Here is a 258-nt window from a genome sequence, read left to right as displayed (position 1 = left end):
GACACATTATCACTTTTGCGCAAGAATTTTCCTAGTCAAAATCGTGTCATTTTCCGTTTTGCTGAGGAGAAATGGCCTCCATGATCATGTAATTTTACCCCCCTAGACTTCTTTCTGTGAGGGTATATAAAGTCACATGTTTACACCAACAAACCCACAAGCTTTGAAGCATTGAAAGGTGAAAATGAAAGATGCATCAACGAGATACAGCCTGATTTCCTCGAATTTGTCATCAAAAAATTTGTCAAAAGGAAACAA

Source organism: Diaphorina citri, unplaced genomic scaffold, assembly GCF_000475195.1.
Source record: "Diaphorina citri unplaced genomic scaffold, Diaci psyllid genome assembly version 1.1 scaffold2276, whole genome shotgun sequence".
Taxonomy (NCBI): Eukaryota; Metazoa; Arthropoda; class Insecta; order Hemiptera; family Psyllidae; genus Diaphorina; species Diaphorina citri.
This window is presented reverse-complemented; position numbering follows the sequence as displayed.